The following is a 20,877-nucleotide window of genomic DNA, read 5'->3' as shown; positions in this document are numbered from 1 at the left end:
AAGAAAAGAAGTGACCTTTCCGTTTCCAGTCAAGGCCTGTGAAACCTCTGCAGAAGGAATCACAAGACCGCGAACAATAGCCAGCATGTGTTGTCGCAGATGTCAACGGTGCACAAGACCCTCCTCCTCTGATAACCAAGCCAGGAGAGACGCTTGTCTCAATGGTACCAACCTTGACTCCAAAGAGAAAGAAAGCCAAGTGGTTCATCACAGCCGGTCAGTCGAGCTGAGAGTCGATAAGAACCCGAACTGTGTTTTGAATGAAAACAAGCAAACGGCTAATTGAACTGTGAAAGAATAAAGAACGATTGATGCTAAAAGGGGGAAAACCAGCAACAGAGGAGTCAGGCACCTCGTGGGTTCTCACTCAGGAAAACCTTTGGTGATTACCCGATTGTTAAAACTACCAGTACCAGAAGGCCTTGTGAAAGCCAAGAAAAAGGGTCAAAGTGGTCATACAGTGGTCTTGTAAAATTCTCTTTGCAGTCAAAGGTTTTTGACCGGCAGATGATTCTGAAACTAAGAGAAGTGAATCCTGCATCGTGAGAGTAGAATGGAAAAGGAACGATTGACAAGATTGGCAAGAGTGAACCCGGAAGAGGGATGCCAATAAAGAGGGGATGAAGTCTAAAGTCTCGAAATACATTCTGTTGAAAAGAATGAACCTGACAGAGGGATGTTCACAATGAAGTATATAAAAAGACATTAAGATTCGCGAATATCACCAACAAAATTGCATTGAAAACCATAGTGAACCGAATCGAAGGAAGCGAACAGTCGAGTTGGATCTGAACCCGGAAGAGGGGGATCCAAGGGTGAGAAGCCAACACCTGGCAACCCATGAATGCGCCAAAGCAAAGTACAAGAGGGAAAGTCTTTGAATGCATGCCATTCCAGAGTGAATCTGACAAAGGAAAGCTGATATTTGAGAGGGGTCTGAGCTCGGGAGAGGGGGAACCCAGGGGTGAAGAACTATCACAAAAATAAAACCAGAGAAGAGCTCTAGAACTTTTTGTTGAATCTTTGTTCTTATTCTTTGAACCTGCCAGGCCCTTGAAAGCAAGAAAACATTGCTATTGGAGGTCCTGGTATCATTAAGGAACTTTCTAGAGATCTGCACCCGGAAGAGGGGGATTCAAGGTTGAAAGGCATCACCCAATGTGCAAGCAGAACATAACTTTTGTTTATTATTTTGAATACATCAAGCCCACGGCGGCAAGAGACTTTTTATACAAAACAGACTTAACCATCGAAGGCCCTGATCGATGAGAGCGGAACTGTTGACTTGTGCTGGGAAAGCTCAAGCATGTGCTTTGCTCTAGAATCCTACCTTACCTGTGCTTAAAACATGGGGAAGAGAGACCCCAACTACTGCATCCTGACTTATTGTTTGTGAACACTTTCTTCTTTCATAAGAACATTATCCCACAATTATTTTTGTATTTAGCGTAAGGATTGGCAATAGGTTTTTTAGTGTAGGCCCCTTCATTTTGACAAGATGCCACTCGGATTGCCTTATTAGTGTTTGATGGTCGAAGCTTGTTCCCATCTTAGATTTAGGTTTAGATTAGGCGTTTTTCCAACCTACTTATATGATATGATATGATATGGCATTTATAACGCGCCTATACACAAGTGTTTCAAGGCGCGACGAGGCAAGGGATGGGGAACAGGGGGAAGTCATACAACAATCCTATTAGGCCAGGTGTTATTCAGATCGCACAAGTGCGAGGGAAGGGGGAGGGAACAGTGCAGTACATGGGAAAAGAATAAATAACAATAAGTGACAGTAGGCCATCAGGTGGCAAATGCAGGGGTAAGTGCAGGTATCAGGTGTCAAGTGCTGGTAGTGGGACTGTAGGCATACAGAAAACAGTCACCAAGTGCGGGGGTTGCAAGGAAGGCAGTGCAGGTGTGCGACTGGTGGGGGAGGGGACCTGGGCACTGAGTTCAGAGGGTGGCCAGGTAACCAGCGCCGATTAAACCAGGAAGTCATCAGGGGAGAGGAGGATAAAAAGCAGAAGCAAAGAGAAAGGTTTTGAGGTGCTTCCAGAACCAGATATGATTCTCCTCAAGTTTCAGGGAGGCAGGGAGGCTGTTCCAGATGGAGGCCCCAGCGGAGGAAAGAGATCTCCCACCAACTCGTTGCTTAGAGAAGCGACTGTCCCTGAGGGAGTTGGCGGCGGATGAGCAAAGAGCTCTAGAAGGGTGATATTTAGGGAGAGAGAGTTGAAGGTATTGAGGCCCCAAACCCCAGAAGGCCTTGTGGACAATGCATAGGGTTTTATACTTGATCCTGGCAGCCACTAGGAGCCAGTGCAGAGATTTCAGTCCGGGAGAGATTCGGTCCCTGGACTTGAGGCCAAGGACAAGTCTCGCAGTCCTGTTCTGGATGAGTTGCAGAGGGCGGAGAGTAGAAGCAGGCAGATTTAGAAAGAGGCTGTTGCAATAGTCCAGCCTAGAGAGAACCAGAACTCGGGAGACAGTGAGCTTCTGCGAGAAGGAGAGAAAAGGAAGAATAACTCTGAGGAGGTGCAGCTGGTAGTGTGACTTCTTAGAGACATCAGAGATGTGAGGAGAGAACGAGAGTGTGGAGTCGAAGATGACCCAAAGGTTTTTACCTCACAGGTGGGAGCAGGAGGAGGGCCAAGAGCGGCCGGCAAGTTTAATAAACACCCTTGAACGGTGATCACTTCTGTCTGTCTTTACTGTTGCCACCATGAGTTCCTTACAATACGAGCAATTTGCGGCACCGTTATTACCTCTGAAGTCCCTTAGCGGGTCCCGTCCTTAACACCTGGTCAGACCAGGCGTTAAGGAAGGGACCCGCTAAGGGATCTCAGAATATGGAGGTAAGGGATTACCGGCACTGGCACCCTTACCGGTGCCGGTAATCCCTTACCCCCTACCGCGTAATGAGGCCCAATGACTGTGAGACAGGCCAACTGGGAGGAATTGCCACCTGACAATGGCTTAGAAGCCCAGGTTTCTTTAATTAACTAATACAATGGTCCAGGGTATTCCATCTCACAAAGAGTGATCTACTAACCCAGTCCCACTTTCATAAATTCCATGCCAAAAGCATATCAAATACACCTGTGTCATGTTGCATCAGTGTCCTGATCTGTAACACCTGCTCTACAGTGGACAAAGCAGGGTCTGAGGTCACAGGGGCCCTTATTGACAGTGGCTGCAATAGGTAAGTCAATGCAGTGGAGAGGCTGCATTTATTTTTGCACCTCTTTTCTAAATCCAACAATTATGATAATCCCCCGATTTGGTAGTAGGGTAATCTGAAAATATAAGACATACAGCCAGTGCCATTTTAACAGTTTTGGGCGCCCGGTGCACAGACAGCCTTGGCCCCCCCACCCCCGAAACCCATGTCAACCCCTGAAAATCATTTTGCCCCCCCGAAACCCATGTGCTACTCCCACCCCCTCCAAACCCATGTCGCCCCCGTGACACGAAACCCATGCCCCCTCCCAATGTGAAAAATGAAGGGATTACATTATATCTCAAGTCCAATTCAACAGATACTCCTCTAAGCTTTAAATGGATTATCTAGTTGTTAATAAAATATAAACATTATACATCTGTGATCCGTTTCTCCAAGAGGATGCTATATTAATGACATTTCACTTTGTTTTTGTTTGAATAATATATTTTGAAAGAAAATAAAGGAAAAGGATTTTAAGCAAGCATTTATTAAACAAAATGAAAACCTAACAGTTCAACATGAACTTTTTTGCCTCTATGAATGTGTCCAAAGTGCAAGCACTTTGAAAAACATGAAATAAATAAGGCTGTACAGAAATGACAAAACCATGTAACAAACATCAAAATTCACTTGGCATTTCAGTTCATGCCCGTGCGGCAAACAAATTCAAGTAATCCTAGAAAGAATGCGATGACAGTGAGGATATGCTTTCTACACCACCAACATTAAACTATTTGTCTCCTTCTAGATTTGCGTATTGCAAAATCCTTAATTATGTCTGAAAATTCTATATCTTGAACCATTTGAGATTCGATGCTTAACAGAGCCAAATAATTCAGCCTGGCTTCAAGCATACGATTTCGTTGCTCACTTTTTATCAACTTCAATTTTGAAAATGAATGCACCCCACTGCAATTTATCACCATCATAGAGAGGAATATTCTTAATGCAATTTCTAGATTTGGGAATGCAGTGCCAAGCTTATCATTGTTTATTATCTTGTAAATACATGAAATTGACATGGTTTCTTTCTTTTCAAATGTATAATGCTTAAATTGTTGGCATTCAGAAATGACATTCGATTTCTCAAGATCTTGGTGGTAGCAAGAGGCCAGCTTTATACAGCATTTACTAATTTCTTTTCCATCTATGTCTCTCATGTGCACGAGGAATCCAAATCTTTTTCTGATATCTTTGTATGTGTCACCTCATCTTGTTAACCCATTAATTATTGAGTCCATGATTGGCAAGTATGTTTCTATGTGAAATTTCTGCCGTCCATGAAGGACCGTTTCACTAGCAGCTCCTTAAAAGCCAGTTAGTCGAGAGCTTTGCTGTTTCACACATTTACCTTGGTCACTGTAATCTGCCTCTGGCGCTTTTGCCTTTTCCTTGACTTCATATTCATTAACAGGGTAATTCATAGAATTCAGCGCACAAGTAGCGCACGCGGCTGGCGCACAGCGTGCGCGTGCAATAGTCTGCGCCAGCCGCGTGCGCCAAAACCGAATCCGGCGCACAGCGTATTCATGGATTTTAGGCTCCCAAACCAGCCGTGGCGCAGAGTATCGCAGCGACCCTGCAGCAGCGCCAGTAACGCCCCCAAGAACGCCCTCGCGCAAGGAAAAGCCATCAAAATCGCTAAATCATTGCAAAGGGCTGCGCTAACCATGGACCAGTTTACAGGGCTGCCAAACAAGGAACGCAAAGCGGGTAACGTGCATATCAGGGGTACGCGTGAAGTTATACACGCGATTAGCCAGGGTACGTGTATTACAGGGGTACGCGGGAAGTATAACACGCGATTAGCCAGGGTACGTGTATTACAGGGGTATGCGGTAAGTTTAACATGCGATTAGCCAGGGTACGTGTATTACAGGGGTACGCGGGAAGTTTAACACGCGATTAGCCAGGGTACGTGTATTACAGGGGTATGCGGGAAGTTTAACATGCGATTAGCCAGGGTACGTGTATTACAGGGGTACGCGGGAAGTTTAACACGCGATTAGCCAGGGTACGTGTATTACAGGGGTATGCGGTAAGTTTAACATGCGATTAGCCAGGGTACGTGTATTACAGGGGTACGCGGGAAGTTTAACACGCGATTAGCCAGGGTACGTGTATTACAGGGGTATGCGGGAAGTTTAACATGCGATTAGCCAGGGTACGTGTATTACAGGGGTACGCGGGAAGTTTAACACGCGATTAGCCAGGGTACGTGTATTACAGGGGTACGCGGGAAGTTTAACATGCGATTGGCCAGGGTACGTGTATTACAGGGGTATGCGGGAAGTTCAACACGAGATTAGCCAGGGTACGTGTATTACAGGGGTGCGCAGGAATTATCACACGCGATTTGGCTGGGTACGTGTATTACAGGGGTGCGTGGGAATCATCACACGCGATTTGGCTGGGTACGTGTATTACAGGGGTGCGTTGGAAGTCACACGCGATTAGGCTGGGTGGGTCCTCACAGGTGTTCCCTGTACACCCTCCACGGCCCCTGCAGGCAGCCTACAAAACAGGGGACTACCCTGCACACCTGCTCATGTCCCCCTGCACCCCCACCCCCCAGCAGTGCATGGGCAGCCTCCACCAGGCCCCCACCCATGTCTCCCACCACCCCCACCCCCCCGCCACCAGGGGCAGCCTCCACCAGGCCCCCACCCATGCCTCCCACCACCCCCAACCCCCAGCAGTGCAGGGGCACCCTCCACCAGGCCCCCACCCATGCCTCCCACCACCCCCAACCCCCAGCAGTGCAGGGGCAGCCTCCACCAGGCCCCCACCCATTTCTCCCACCACCCCCACCCCCCCGCCACCAGGGGCACCCTCCACCAGGCCCCCACCCATGTCTCCCACCACCCCCAACCCCCAGCAGTGCAGGGGCAGCCTCCACCAGGCCCCCACCCATGCCTCCCACCACCCCCAACCCCCAGCAGTGCAGGGGCAGCCTCCACCACGCCCCCACCCATGTCTACAACCACCCCCACCCCCCGCCACCAGGGGCAGCCTCCACCAGGCCCCCACCCATGTCTCCCACCACCCCCAACCCCCAGCAGTGCAGGGGCAGCCTCCACCAGGCCCCCACCCATGCCTCCCACCACCCCCAACCCCCAGCAGTGCAGGGGCAGCCTCCACCATGCCCCCACCCATGTCTCCCACCACCCCCACCCCCCCGCCACCAGGGGCAGCCTCCACCCGGCCCCCACCCATGCCTCCCACCACCCCCAACCCCCACCAGTGCAGGGGCAGCCTCCACCAGGCCCCCACCCATGCCTCCCACCACCCCCAACCCCCAGCAGTGCAGGGGCAGCCTCCACCAGGCCCCCACCCATGTCTCCCACCACCCCCACCCCCCCGCCACCAGGGGCAGCCTCCACCAGGCCCCCACCCATGCCTCCCACCACCCCCAACCCCCAGCAGTGCAGGGGCAGCCTCCACCAGGCCCCCACCCATGCCTCCCACCACCCCCAACCCCCAGCAGTGCAGGGGCAGCCTCCACCAGGCCCCCACCCATTTCTCCCACCACCCCCACCCCCCCCGCCACCAGGGGCACCCTCCACCAGGCCCCCACCCATGTCTCCCACCACCCCCAACCCCCAGCAGTGCAGGGGCAGCCTCCACCAGGCCCCCACCCATGCCTCCCACCACCCCCAACCCCCAGCAGTGCATGGGCAGCCTCCACCACGCCCCCACCCATGTCTACAACCACCCCCACCCCCCCGCCACCAGGGGCAGCCTCCACCAGGCCCCCACCCATGTCTCCCACCACCCCCAACCCCCAGCAGTGCAGGGGCAGCCTCCACCAGGCCCCCACCCATGCCTCCCACCACCCCCAACCCCCAGCAGTGCAGGGGCAGCCTCCACCACGCCCCCACCCATGTCTCCCACCACCCCCACCCCCCCGCCACCAGGGGCAGCCTCCACCAGGCCCCCACCCATGCCTCCCACCACCCCCAACCCCCAGCAGTGCAGGGGCAGCCTCCACCAGGCCCCCACCCATGCCTCCCACCACCCCCAACCCCCAGCAGTGCAGGGGCAGCCTCCACCAGGCCCCCACCCATGTCTCCCACCACCCCCACCCCCCCACCACCAGGGGCAGCCTCCACCAGGCCCCCACCCAAGCCTCCCACCACCCCCAACCCCCAGCAGTGCAGGGGCAGCCTCCACCAGGGCCCCACCCATGCCTCCCACCACCCCCAACCCCCAGCAGTGCAGGGGCAGCCTCCACCAGGCCCCCACCCATTTCTCCCACCACCCCCACCCCCCCGCCACCAGGGGCACCCTCCACCAGGCCCCCACCCATGTCTCCCACCACCCCCAACCCCCAGCAGTGCAGGGGCAGCCTCCACCAGGCCCCCACCCATGCCTCCCACCACCCCCAACCCCCAGCAGTGCAGGGGCAGCCTCCACCACGCCCCCACCCATGTCTCCCACCACCCCCACCCCCCCGCCACCAGGGGCAGCCTCCACCAGGCCCCCACCCATGCCTCCCACCACCCCCAACCCCCAGCAGTGCAGGGGCAGCCTCCACCAGGCCCCCACCCATGTCTCCCACCACCCCCACCCCCCCCGCCACCAGGGGCACCCTCCACCAGGCCCCCACCCATGTCTCCCACCACCCCCACCAGTGCAGGGGCACCCTCCACCAGGCCCCCACCCATGTCTCCCAACACCCCCACCCACCAGCACTGTGGGGCACGTGGCCAGCAGGCAGTCAGGCAGCAGCAGATGGCAGGTGGGAGCATGCTCAGGGCTCTGGGGGGCAGTAATTTGGCCTCCTGGCCAGGAGCGTGGTCTCTCGTGTGTGAACGCGTGGACAGCCTGATAGGGAGTGAAATCCCACACGTCAGCAAAGGCCCTTAGCGCGTAAACCCGTCAACAGCATATGCGCGCCTATAGTCACCTGCACGTGCAGGAAATTGTTGCGTGACACGTCCCAGTGTCAAAGCGTGTGATTGGTGAAAATGGATCTACACGTAGAAGTGACAAAGCGTGTGATTGGTGAAAATGGATCTACACGCAGAAGTGACAAAGCGTGTGATTGGTGAAAATGGATCTACACGCAGGAGTGACAAAGCGTGTGATTGGTGAACGTACACGCCGCGTAAGTGACGCTGTACGTGTGGGCCTGTATATAAGGTACATGTAGAACACCATTTCCTTGTACGTGCTTTTCGTGGAGAGCGAGTGGGTGAATTCTGTACTTCTTGTCCTTTCACACGCGATTTACTTCACGGCGTTTCCAGTTCGTATTCCCTGTTACCTCTGACAGCTTTTTCTCTTTTTTCTCTTTTACTGGTTTACCTGGGCCTGTTCCCTCAAACAGTGTCCCCTTCTACTGTTGTCCTGTCTTCTCAGACAGCGTACACATCTTCTTTTGGCGGGGGTTTAGCCAGCCAAACGCGCTCATTTTTCACGCTCTTTTACCTGGCAGACGGTGAGTCACGCACGTATCCAACTTCTGTGCTTGCCCCGTGTGTAGCCTACCCCTTCAGAGGTCATTCTAGGCTGCGTGTGACACGCATACGTTCATTCTTGTGTTACTGGGTGCCACAGCGTAGTGCAGGTTTTTCTTTCTGCACACGTGGTCTAGGAGGGGTTGCGTGCACGTCATCTCCCTTTTTTGGGCCTCCTGTGCGTGACCCGTCATCTTTCCCCAGGGGTTAGAATCAGCCGTGCTAGAGCACTAGGGTACAATTACCATCTGGTACCCAACCCCTTTGACCCCCAATTGCCCAGGACAATTGTCTACAGCCACTCCCATACGCACATTAATATCAGTGCCATGGCTGGGAGGCGAGGATTCCGTAAGGGTGGCAAAGGTGGAAGAGCCACAAGTGGTGGCCGTGGTGGATCCGGTAGGGGACGTGGTCGTTACTTGCAGGGTGAGCCTGTCCCCCCATGTGTGGAGGACCAGTCAAGGGCACCCATCATCCCCCCCTCCCCCCTCCCCCCCTCCCGTTGAGGCTGAAGTGGCTGACACCATCCATGCTCAGCCCTTGTTGGACCAGCCCATTGTGGCACCAGACCTGGCTGACTCCATGGCTGACTTCCAGGTCAGCAGGGCTACGACACGTGCGCTGGTGCACGTTGATGCCATCATGCCACGTGGATCTGGGGCAGCAAGGTCATCTGCTGCACCAAGGAGGCAGGGCGGAGAGGCTGCAGGGGCAGCTGCGGCTCCATCCACCCCAGCCCTCACACACCCAGCCAGGACAGTGTCGGTCCTAGTCCATGCTGCTGACATTCCCCCTGACACCATCACACTAGAGCCAATGCCTGCACCAACTCCCATGCTGAGTGTGCAATCCCACACTCCTGATACAGAGTCCACCAGGGCCCCTGCCCCTAGTGTCCAGAGCGGCGCAGGACACTCAGGATCACCACCACCTTCCAAGCGGAAGAGGAAGAGTGCTCGTCCCGCACTGGCTGATGCCCCAGACACGGCTACACAGTCCGGCCCGTCCAGGAAGCCCAGCTTCACGGATGACGAACTGAATGCACTTGTCGAGTATGTGTCCGCACATGACAACGAGATGGTCATTGTTGCAGGATCCAAGACCACACCTGCACAACGCCAGGCACACTGGCAGACCGTTGCGGACATCGTAAGTGCCCTTGGAATCGTGAGGCGCACAGCCAATGATTGCTATAAGCGCTGGAATGACCTAAAGCGCAGGGCAAAGAGTAAGCTGGCCTCAAGTCATGCCGCAACTCTAGTGACTGGAGGTGGGTCTCCAGTAGTAGACATGGAACTCACTCCACATGAGTCAGTCGCTGGGACCTACGTCACGGAGGAACAGATCCAAGGCGTGGGAGATCTGGCTGATTACGAGGCATTGTCCGGTGAGTGCACATGCATGTGTGTGTCATCCATGTGCATGGTGTGTGTGTGAGGGCTTCTGTTCGGGTGCCAGGTGAGAGTGTGTGCGCCTGAGTCGTATGGGTCAGCCATGTGCTTCATGCAATCCTTCCTGCGCAGCTGCATTTGGCCATAGCAGTATCCCTTCTGCCAACAGTAGACATCTAGCACAACTGCACGCCAGTTGCCCTTGAAGTGTCACCTTGACACAACATATTTGCTTCTTTTTCACTGTTCATTCAGTCAGTTTGTTTGCATTCCACCACTTTCACTAGGCATGTCGCTGTCCACTAGTCACATGTCTGACATGGGTATGGTGAAGTGGAGTGACTTTGTTACCTGGATATCATTTGTACACACATGTCCCTGTGCAATTTGACCATTTCAGACTGGCAGCTCCAGGTGAAAAATCTGACCTTTTAGAATTAGAAAAGCTATTACATACGGGAACTGGACTGAATGAATAGGTGCTGCCCTCCTCTCCATCTTCACTCAATAGCAATGGTACATGCCATCTGTGTGATGGCATGTGTGTTTCACCTGCCAATCACAGGCCAATGTGTGATGCCACTGCCAGGCAGCATGCAGAAAATTTGTTCATCTTCCATCTTGGTGTCATCAGTGTGTGCCATTTGCCTGCACTTCATACGCAGTGAGGGTGCATGCATGGGAGGGTTTTAGTCATGTGGGACATGTGTCAATCAAGTACTGGTTCTCTTGCTTCTCAGCCCTCAATGTGTGCCATGGTGCTAATGCCTGTTTCCATTTCTTTGTTTTCATGTCTTTGCAGGGGAAGACGCACCTGATACTGCTGGGGTTGTGGAGATGGTGCAGACCCAGGAGGTGTCCCAGGGCCAACCAACCACCAGTGAGGGACGTGGTGTGGTGGTGGGGGAGAACCCACAAGTGCTGCAGGTCGTGCTCTCAAGGGGTGTCTCTGGCTGCACCTCCCCCGAGCTGTACTCAGGTGTTGATTCGGATGAGACCTACGTGCCGTCGCAGGTGAGTGTTCCAGGGAGGGATTCTGTTCTGTCTCACCCACCTGCACCAGGGTCAGTACCCTCCATGGGGATGTCAGTGTTGGCAGCTACGCCTTCGGTGGTTACGGATGCAGGGTCACACTCCGCGACATCTGATCCTGTTCCTGGGCCAGCAGATCAGAGGGGGAATGCAGTCCTGCAGCCTCAGGCAGTGCCGGCACAGCAAGGCGCAGTTCGCCTTGCCCCAGACAGGTGTGGTGCCCGCCGACGTGGTGGCCGTACGCCACCCGGCAATACCGCATGGGAGTAATCCATTTACGGTATGGCTACCCAACAGGCTGCATCATCCGAGATGATGGCTCAGGCCATGGATAGGGTGGCCACTTCCATTGTCCCCCCAGAAAGGCTGATGGAGCGACTAGCGCAGGCAACCGACTCCATCTGCCAGTCACACAGGGAGGACATGTTGGGGTCCAACAGGGACAGGCGGGCGGCACTGGCGACTCTGCAGGAGGCCATCTCCATTGAGTCCCAGGGCCACAGGGAAGCCCTGAGGCAGGAGCTCCTTCACCTCAGGACGACTCTTGTTGAGCTTGAGGCTTCAACACACCAAAGGACAGAACAGCAGCTGGAGCGTCTCACCCGTACGCTCTCAGCTGAGATGCAGGCAACGAGGGCGGAGGTCCGGGCATCCCGTGAGTTGTTGCATGGGGACCTCCGCACACTCATCCTCCAGAACCAGACCTACCACACCCGCATGCTTGCAGCCATGGAGGAGCAGACTAGGGCCTTGCGTGGGCTGCCTCCCATAGTGCAACCACCTCCGGATGCAGCTGCACAGGGTGATAATAGCGACAGCAGTGATACTCCCACAATAGGGTAGCCGTGTGGGCCATGAGCCCATGGAGGTGTTTTATCTTCCCAGGATCCACGCAGGTGGGTTCTGGTGTGCATCCTGTCCTCGGACCTCCTGGGTGGCCTCCCCAACCCCCCCGGGCCCATCAATGGCCATTTTTGATTGTTTCTTATTTTTATTTTCATTTTGATTTCTTTTATTCCCAATTTTTTTGGGACAATCTGTTGGCTTCGATCTGTTGGCTTCGATCTGTTGGCTTCGATCTGTTGGCTTCGATCTGTTGGCTTCCGTGGTTCCTGTGGGCATACGCTGCATTGTGGCTGGGCACATGCAGGCTTGTAATGTATTTGGTTCAGATGCTTGGGTTTGAGTCACACACACCCCTCCTGCTTCCCGTTTCCATGGGCTTGCAAAGGGTGTGCCCAAGTGACAGTGAATTACACAGTGACGTTGGACTCCCATGAGCTGTGTGGCCAGTCTGTAGTCAATACTGTGTATACATTCATAGTGCATATTGCTGTTGTGTTGTACACTGCATGTTGCATTGATGTGTAACTCTTCTTCTGTGTCTACCTCCCAATTTGCAGGTCCCTTCCTCATGTCCACACAAGGACCTCTAGTCTGGAGATGGGGACCATGTTGGCAGCAGTGCACCTACAACTCTACATGGCGACAACACTGCACAGTTGGTAGTGGTGGGAGTGCAGGCATTTCCAGGTGGTGAGATTACTAATATGTAACATTTGTGATGTCATGTTAATGGTACTACGTGCTCAAGTATGTTGTTGGTCCGGCATTGCTGTGAGCATTTCAGGTGTTGCAGGTTTCTAATAGTGCCACTGTACATAGTGAGACTGATGTCATGTTGTGGGGATTACTTTGTTTACCTGCAATTAGCATGACATGGCACGGTGTGTCGTGTGGCGGTGCTGGGGTTGGGTTGGCTGACATGGCACTGTCCTCTTGTTGCATTTTGCAAGTGGGTATTCATTTTAGCTGCTTCAATGTGTAACTTCACAAAACTGCATTGGTGGTGTCTGTGTGGGTAGGGATGCACACATTGTGACACTTCCAGGTGAACAATCTCAGGCTGACATGGTATTCCCGGTTCATTCTCCAGACATTCAGGATCAGTGTCAGGTTGAGTCATCATTGATTGTCAGATGGAATGTGCCAGGGCAGTGTGCACTCCACAGGGGTGTGATTTCTATGTGAAGTAATTAGCCACTAGCTGTGTACGGGCTGCCTCCCCCCGTGCCCTTTCCCCTCCCATGCGCAGCGGCTGTGCATGTGGTTGGGGATGTGGGGCCACCACCATGTCCACGGCCAGGCCCCGGCGTGTTGCAACGTTGTGCAGGACACATGCTGCCACTATGATCCTGCACACTACTGGGGGAGCGTATAACAGCTGCCCGCCAGAACGGTCAAGGGAGCGAAAGCGTGACTTTAGCACTCCGAATGTGCGCTCCACTATGCCCCTGGTTGTAATGTGGGCTGTGTTATATCTTACCTGGGGTGGCGTGGTGGGGTTCCGAATTGGCGTCATCATGTGGGGGCTGAGAGGGTAGGCACTGTCCCCTGTGGAGGTGGTGATTGGTATCATTGGTGGGGTTGTGACCTTGCTCAGTATCCAACATGCATGCATGTGCAGTGGAATACATACTCACCAAGCAGCCATGTATCGCCATGCCGCCCAGCATCTATGTCCCGGCATAGGGTGGACATTCGGTAAATGAAGCTGTCGTGGGTGGACCCGGGATAGTTGGCATATACTGAGGTGATGATTCCCTTGGCATTACATACTACCTGCACGTTGATGGAATGCCAGTGCTTCCGGTTCCTATAGATGTGCTCTGATGCCCTGGGGGGACGTAGAGCCACATGGGTGCAGTCGATGGCACCTAGCACTTTGGGGAATCGTGCCACTCCGTAAAAATCCAGGGCGGCAGCATGCCCTTCTGCAGGTGTTCTGGGCAGGTATATGTGCCTGCGGACTGATGGGCGTGCAGTCATGATGTTCAAGACCTGGTGTAGGCAGCGTGACTGGGTGGCCTGTGACACCCCACCCACTATGGCACTTGTCCGCTGAAATGATCCAGTGGCTAAGAAGTGCAGTACATTGAGGACCTTCTCCAGGGGGCTGAGTGCTTGGGAGCACAGGGTGGGTGATGTGAGGTCATCCTCCCACTCACTCACCAGGTCCAGTATGATGTGTGGTGGAAACCTGTACCTCCCATACACCTGGTCATCAGGCATCCCGAAAAGGCTGGTTCTGGGTGTGAATATTCTGGCCCTGACTATCCTCCTCCTCCTCCTTTGGTAGCCCACTGCCACTGCTGCTAGGAACGGTATGTTCATCCTGGCGTCTGAGCTTGTTATTGTTAAAGTCCGCAATTTTATGCTTTGCGCGTGTTCTAGGCGAGCGTGTGACCCGCGCACCCCTGGAATCCAGTTCCCAGTCCAATAGCGTGTGGAAATTCACACGCACCACGGGATACAGCGTGTGACCCGCGCACCCCTGGAATCCAGTTCCCAGTCCAATAGCGTGTGGAAATTCACACGCACCACGGGATACAGGTTCGCTGACGTACTTGCGTGTGTAAGTGGCCGCGCACCCATTAAATACACGTACATAGGCCAATCGCGTGTACGTGCACTTTTGTCCAATTACACGCAATGAAATACACGTACATAGGCCAATCACGCGATGACACTCTGACGTGCAGTATTTCCACGTGTGTTCCGTCATCACGTGCTGAGTGGGGAACGCCCGTGCGGGTCACGTCAGACGCGCTTACGCGCTGAGGGACTCTGGTCCAATAGAATCGCGTATGCGTGCTGACGCGCTTACGCGCTAAGGGCCTTTCCTCGGATTTCACGCTGACGTGCAGGATTTTCACGTGCCAAATCACTCCGTATCAAGCTGGCCACCCGAAAACACACGGAACACCACGCTCCTGCCCAGAAGGCCGAGTTACTGCCCCCCAGTGCCCCGAGCAGCCTCCCACGTGCTATCTGCTGCTGCCTGCCTGCCTGCCTGCCTGCTGCCACCGTGCCCTGCCATTTGGTGCCTGCACATCAGCCATCTGCAGGGGTCCAGTTGCTGTGTCCACCCCTGCTGGAACTGTAGACTCCCAACTGGGATTACATCGCTCCACAGCCCAGCCCCAGGACCCAGTTGCCCACCCACACCTGCCTCTGGGGTTGCCATGTCGGGCACTTCCAGATCTGGCACCAGTGGCAACCCCAGGCCAGATGGGCAGAGGGGCACCAGCTTCACTGCCACCGAAGTTGGTGTCCTGGTGGAGCATGTCCTGGGGCAGTATGATGCCCTCTTTGGATCGTCCCGCGCCAGCAAGGAAGGACGGGAGAGGATCTGGGCCGACTGTGTGGTTGCCATCAACGCGGAGGGGGTGGCAACCCGCAACGTCCAGAAGATCAAGAAGCGCTGGGAGGACTTGAGGTCCAGGACCCTTGTGAAGGCCCGGCGCCTCGTGGAGGGGTGCCGGGGCCGCATGAGTTCCATCCAGAAGAGGGTCCTGGAACGCGTACGCCCAGCGCTCCATGCCCAGGTCCTTGAGAGGGAGGCCCGTCTGGAGTTGAGCGGTATGTGTCCAAGTATTACTGTGTGAGACAGGGCATGTTGCGGTGTGCTGGTTCTATGATACTTGCCTGTATGTGTGCCATGGGCCATGTATGCATGTATGTGTGCAGGGACATCATGGTAATGCATGTGCGACCAGTGATGTGTGACCCACATGGTTGTTGCATGTGTTGAAATGCGGCATGGGGAGCCCTATGCAGATTTTGGACATGAGAGCATGCCAGTCTCTGTACCTGGACATGGATGGGGGTGAAGGATGGGTGCTGATGCCAGGTACATATATGGTAGCCATGTCTGTGTGCCTGACCTGCGTGTCTGTGACTTGTGCATGCCATGGATGCATGACACATGTGTGTGACAATGCACAGATTCAGTGACGCACCCAACTTACCCTTGTTTCGCCTGTGTTCGGTGTGTTTGGGGCCAGATGGATGTGACTGAGGTGAAGTGTGTGCATGTGATATGCATGAGCCATGATGCATGTGAGTTACATATCATTGAATGTTTCTAGAGTCCATTGGACATGCATGGAAATGTCCATGGCATGCACCATGCCTGTTACTGTGTGTGTTTTGCCTGGACTGACCCATGTGTTGTGGAGGGACATGATGGAAGTCTACTTTGACAGTGGTGCTCATCTGCTATTGCGTCCTGTCTAGGGGACCATTGTACAGTAGCCTGATGCTTGTGTCCTTTGTCTCCCTCTACGCAGCGGCTAGTGAAGAAGAGGGCGGAGACGGCGCTGTGGAGCAAGGCGGCGGGGATGCCCCCACGGCTGCAGCGGAAGGGGTGGGTGAGCCCCCACAGGGGCCTGCTACGGCGGGAGACGGTGAGGAGCCATCCAGGTTGGTGGTTTGCACAGAGGAGGAGGAGGCCGACACTGGTGCACACATGGGGCCTGGTGGGAGCATCCCTGCTGGTGCAAGTGGTGCAGTCCAGGGCCAGGGGCAGGAGGCAGCACAGGTCACCGTGGAGGGGCCTGTGCATGTCACTGTCCCTGACCCTGTGAGTGCACCACCATGCACCAGCAGGGATGCCCCGTCCCAGGCCCGTCCGCAGGTAGAGGGGATGTCCATGTCACCTGACTCACCTCCACCTGCGGACGTGGTAACCCCTGGCCGCGTGGAGAAGGTCCTGATTGGGGTCGCGATGCGCACGGCTGTGATTCGTGATGACGTGCGTGCTTCCCGGGAGGAGCACGCACGTCATCACGAAGTTCACCGTGCCGACGTGGCCCAATTGGGATCGGCCATGTTCGGGGGTTTCCTGCATGTGTTGGCCAATCTGACGGCCCTCTCCTCCTCTGTGCAGGCTATCCACCGGTCGTTCTCCTTGCCGTCTTCCGGCCCAGATGCCACCAGGGCCCCCTGTGGACCTGCCCCGACCAATGCAGCCAGCTCGGTGGGGATCCCATCCCTGCCACAGTTGGGAGTCGGAGGTCCAGCAGGGGTGGACAACACAGCAAGTGGACCCCAGCAGATGGAAGATGTGACGGCATCATCGGGCAGGGCACGTGCACGACGGCGTCGGTGGTTTCCATCAGCCTGGATGCCGTCGTGCTGGCAGAGGCAGTGGCGTCGGAGGCAGCAGCGGGCTCGACGTGGGAGGCATCATGGCTCGGGGCCATCAAGATCCGAGGGGCAGGCATCGGCCGGAGGGCAGGGCAACCCTGGGATGGTGGTGTGTTCCGTGTGGGAGGAGTTTGGCCAGCGGATAGGTGCGGAGCGGCAGCGGGCGGAAGAGGAGCGGCTCACCATGGTCAGGGCGGAGTTCTCCATGCGTCGGGCATTGAGGCGGGCTGAGTGCCTCGAGGAAGCTCGCAGGGAGTTTGAGGTGGACATGGGGTTGTCCCTGCGAGACCTCGGGGCCAGGACAGAGTCCCGCCTCCAGGACATCGACATGGAGTTCGATGATGCCCTGGCCAGCAACATCACCAAGTGAGCCGCAGGACTTGCCCGCTGCCTTTGTATATAGTTATTTAGTTAGTTAGTGCTAGGTTTCCTTTATTTATTTTTATTATTTTGGACCGCTCGGACAATGGCCACTTTTTTGTACATATATTTTTCATTAGTTAGTGGTAGGTTTCATTTTTGGTGTTGGGCTCATGGACCCTGGAACATTCCTGTATATAGTTTGTTTTTTTGGGAGATACATTTTTATAATTTCTTATTGTTTTCACCATGACGTAATGGTTTTTCATTAATTTCCTATTACATGATATTGCTTTGGACAAATTCATTTTAATTTTTTTTTCCTTTGTTTTTTTGTTTATCACTTTTGTTCTCGGACATGGACCATTTATTTACTTAGCCACATCGTTGTATGTTTGAAAATTTCACTTATTTTTGGTATTTAATACATTTTTTATATTTTCTTACACTTGTGTTATTTTCTCATTGGTTTGTTACATGTCATGATATGGGTTTTGACATTCACTTGCACCCATTGTGTATGTGTGTGTGACGGACATGTGTTCTTTTGCATACTTGGCATTGGGGTTGTGTCATGTGATTGCATTCACTATGTGGGTGGATGCAATCCTTGCCTGGGTGTTTGTGCTGGGTATGCTGGCCATTACTGCCATGATTGTGTATCGTCAGGACCTGGGGCCAGGGGGACATGTGTGGGGGCCTGCTGGCAGGTTCCCCACAGTGCTGGGGGGTGGGGGTGGTGGGAGACATGAGTGGGGGCCTGGTGGAGGGTGCCCCTGGTGGCGGGGGGGTGGGGGTGGTGGGAGACATGAGTGGGGGCCTGGTGGAGGGTGCCCCTGGTGACTGGGGGGGTGGGGGTGGTGGGTGACATGAGTGGGGGCCTGGTGGAGGGTGCCCCTGGTGACTGGGGGGGTGGGGGTGGTGGGAGACATGGTTGGGGGCCTGGTGGAGGGTGCCCCTGGTGACTGGGGGGGTGGGGGTGGTGGGAGACATGGTTGGGGGCCTGGTGGAGGCTGCCCCTGGTGACTGGGGGGGTGGGGGTGGTGGGTGACATGAGTGGGGGCCTGGTGGAGGGTGCCCCTGGTGACTGGGGGGGTGGGGGTGGTGGGAGACATGAGTGGGGGCCTGGTGGAGGGTGCCCCTGGTGACTGGGGGGGTGGGGGTGGTGGGTGACATGAGTGGGGGCCTGGTGGAGGGTGCCCCTGGATGGTGGGGGGTGGGGGTGGTGGGAGACATGAGTGGGGGCCTGGTGGAGGGTGCCCCTGGTGACTGGGGGGGTGGGGGTGGTGGGAGACATGAGTGTGGGCCTGGTGGAGGCTGCCCCTGCACTGCTGGGGGGTGGGGGTGGTGGGAGACATGGTTGGGGGCCTGGTGGAGGGTGCCCCTGGTGACTGGGGGGTGGGGGTGGTGGGAGACATGGTTGGGGGCCAGGTGGAGGGTGCCCCTGGTGACTGGGGGGGTGGGGGTGGTGGGAGACATGGTTGGGGGCCTGGTGGAGGGTGCCCCTGGTGACTGGGGGGTGGGGGTGGTGGGAGACATGGTTGGGGGCCTGGTGGAGGCTGCCCCTGGTGACTGGGGGGGTGGGGGTGGTGGGTGACATGAGTGGGGGCCTGGTGGAGGGTGCCCCTGGTGACTGGGGGGGTGGGGGTGGTGGGAGACATGGTTGGGGGCCTGGTGGAGGGTGCCCCTGGTGACTGGGGGGGTGGGGGTGGTGGGAGACATGGTTGGGGGCCTGGTGGAGGCTGCCCCTGGTGACTGGGGGGGTGGGGGTGGTGGGTGACATGAGTGGGGGCCTGGTGGAGGGTGCCCCTGGTGACTGGGGGGGTGGGGGTGGTGGGAGACATGAGTGGGGGCCTGGTGGAGGGTGCCCCTGGTGACTGGGGGGGTGGGGGTGGTGGGTGACATGAGTGGGGGCCTGGTGGAGGGTGCCCCTGGATGGTGGGGGGTGGGGGTGGTGGGAGACATGAGTGGGGGCCTGGTGGAGGGTGCCCCTGGTGACTGGGGGGGTGGGGGTGGTGGGAGACATGAGTGTGGGCCTGGTGGAGGCTGCCCCTGCACTGCTGGGGGGTGGGGGTGGTGGGAGACATGGTTGGGGGCCTGGTGGAGGGTGCCCCTGGTGACTGGGGGGTGGGGGTGGTGGGAGACATGGTTGGGGGCCTGGTGGAGGGTGCCCCTGGTGACTGGGGGGGTGGGGGTGGTGGGTGACATGAGTGGGGGCCTGGTGGAGGGTGCCCCTGGTGACTGGGGGGGTGGGGGTGGTGGGAGACATGAGTGGGGGCCTGGTGGAGGGTGCCCCTGGTGACTGGGGGGGTGGGGGTGGTGGGAGACATGAGTGTGGGCCTGGTGGAGGCTGCCCCTGCACTGCTGGGGGGTGGGGGTGGTGGGAGACATGGTTGGGGGCCTGGTGGAGGGTGCCCCTGGTGACTGGGGGGTGGGGGTGGTGGGAGACATGGTTGGGGGCCTGGTGGAGGGTGCCCCTGGTGACTGGGGGGGTGGGGGTGGTGGGAGACATGGTTGGGGGCCTGGTGGAGGGTGCCCCTGGTGACTGGGGGGTGGGGGTGGTGGGAGACATGGTTGGGGGCCTGGTGGAGGGTGCCCCTGGTGACTGGGGGGGGTGGGGGTGGTGGGTGACATGAGTGGGGGCCTGGTGGAGGGTGCCCCTGGTGACTGGGGGGGTGGGGGTGGTGGGAGACATGGTTGGGGGCCTGGTGGAGGGTGCCCCTGGTGACTGGGGGGGTGGGGGTGGTGGGAGACATGGTTGGGGGCCTGGTGGAGGCTGCCCCTGGTGACTGGGGGGGTGGGAGTGGTGGGTGACATGAGTGGGGGCCTGGTGGAGGGTGCCCCTGGTGACTGGGGGGGTGGGGGTGGTGGGAGACATGAGTGGGGCCCTGGTGGAGGGTGCCCCTGGTGACTGGGGGGGTGGGGGTGGTGGGTGACATGAGTGGGGGCCTGGTGGAGGGTGCCCCTGGATGGTGGGGGGTGGGGGTGGTGGGAGACATGAGTGGGGGCCTGGTGGAGGGTGCCCCTGGTGGCGGGGGGGTGGGGGTGGTGGGAGGCATGGGTGGGGGCCTGGTGGAGCCTGCCCCTGCACTGCTGGGGGGTGGGGGTGGTGGGAGACATGAGTGGGGGCCTGGTGGAGGGTGCCCCTGGATGGTGGGGGGTGGGGGTGGTGGGAGACATGGTTGGGGGCCTGGTGGAGGGTGCCCCTGGTGACTGGGGGGTGGGGGTGGTGGGAGACATGGTTGGGGGCCTGGTGGAGGGTGCCCCTGGTGACTGGGGGGGTGGGGGTGGTGGGAGACATGAGTGGGGGCCTGGTGGAGGGTACCCCTGGTGACTGGGGGGGTGGGGGTGGTGGGAGACATGAGCAGGTGTGCAGGGTAGTCCCCTGTTTTGTGGGCTGCCTGCAGGGGCCGTCAAG

Source organism: Ambystoma mexicanum, chromosome 12 (genome assembly GCF_040938575.1).
Source record: "Ambystoma mexicanum isolate Mex_15411 chromosome 12, UKY_AmexF1_1, whole genome shotgun sequence".
NCBI classification, from domain to species: domain Eukaryota; kingdom Metazoa; phylum Chordata; class Amphibia; order Caudata; family Ambystomatidae; genus Ambystoma; species Ambystoma mexicanum.
The sequence above is the reverse complement of the archived record's forward strand: the minus strand, read 5'-3'. Positions refer to the sequence as shown.